The sequence below is a fragment of the Penaeus monodon genome, chromosome 24 (genome assembly GCF_015228065.2).
Source record: "Penaeus monodon isolate SGIC_2016 chromosome 24, NSTDA_Pmon_1, whole genome shotgun sequence".
NCBI classification, from domain to species: Eukaryota; Metazoa; Arthropoda; class Malacostraca; order Decapoda; family Penaeidae; genus Penaeus; species Penaeus monodon.
The window spans coordinates 25,297,314-25,299,012 of record NC_051409.1 but is presented as its reverse complement, the minus strand read 5'-3'; positions in this window follow the sequence as shown (position 1 = coordinate 25,299,012).

Below are 1,699 nucleotides of genomic sequence, written 5' to 3'. Positions count from 1 at the left end.
GTCTGTTTACATGTGTGTAACAGTAAAACCGAATGGAATTTATGTCAGAAAAGATGCTGAAAGTTATACCAGGTGCATCACACAAAAGAGTTGAAACTGATTGCTCTATTAAGCAGGAAGTATTAACAATTATATGGTTTAGTGTTAATACTAGCATCAGTACAAATATTATACAATCTAAGAGCACCAACATTTTCATTGTCCCTTTTGCATACTTTCACTGGCATAATACCGAGAGAAGCAAACCTATTATTGCATGCCCGTCATATCAGTAGCAATAAATGCCAAATTCCAGTATTTCGTAGCTGGTTTCTAGCTGAAACATCTGTAACCCAATATTATTGGATAACCAGTCATATTGTACTCCAAATCGTTTCCAGGATGAACTGGTATCCATTTCTCATAATAAACATATTTTTAGCTTCGGGTTTTCATTTTGGAAGAGTTGACAAATTCCATGAAAATTCTATATAAATAGAGTCGCAGGTGTTTTTATGTATATACATTTAACTATTTTTAGGAATAAAATTTAATTCCTATTAAACTAATGCTATTACACACAAAAAACAATACTATCATGTACATACATTAATACCTAGTAATTGTGTACAGCTGGACACCAATGGACAGTCACTTAGCCTTGAAATAAATACTCTCCTGTGTTGCCTTTGCCCTCTACAGCAGTGGTTCTCAACTGGTGTTCATATTACGTTTATGGTGGTTCCATGGGCGTTCACTGTATTTTGGTAAAATATATAAATAGAACGCAAAAAAGCAGACCGGTGACCTCAATATAACATCGATGTTGCAGTACAAGAACAACAATATTTTTGTGAATGTTTTTTTAATGATTTCTCTGAACCCACCATACCATTCAGTTCCGATAATGGGGCTTTATCTATCAATAATAGTATGTAATCTTTTACTTGAATATATTGTTACATAATAAAGACTGGGAAAAATACACACTAAATGAAATGTGAAGTTTAATTATCTCTTTAACAGCAAATTTTAACACGTAAAATCATTACAAACTATCTAAATTAAAGTGCTTTTAGTTTATGTTACTTCTACCTACAATCGGGTTAGAATAAATCATCTTTTACGAAGATAAACCACAAACAAGTATATCAAAATCTCTTTTAAAATTAAACGTGCACAGCATTCATTCTTAAAAGTTAGACATTTAAAAGTGTAACATGCCGGTAATAAACAATGTTCATATACAATATTCTGAATCTTAACTTTGGCTTCAATTTGTTTGAGAATGCAAAATTATACCTAAGTTGCATACAATCCTACGTCTGACAATTTTAGGAGTAGGACACACACATTTTCCTAACTTCATCAAAAGTAGTCCTGTTTTATTCCGAATGCAGGTAACCGTTCAGAATAAACTCTCAAGAAGCGAAGACTTGGCCTCCGAGCTTCCTGTTCCGGCAAAAATCAAACATACCTGACTGTGTTTCTTGGGACTACTTCTCTTATTTAACGGTAAACTACCCAGAAGGGTCGTCTTGTCTAAAATCTACGTGCTGTAGGTTTGCCTTGTCGAGAACTGCAGCTTCCCTGTACACGGTGCGATTTTGCTTTACCTGTCCATTCTGGGTACTCATCTGTGTTTATTACATATCTAATGTATGTATATAGTTGTTATTTATCTATTTCTGTCTCTTTTCTCCTCGCCCTTTTATCTTAT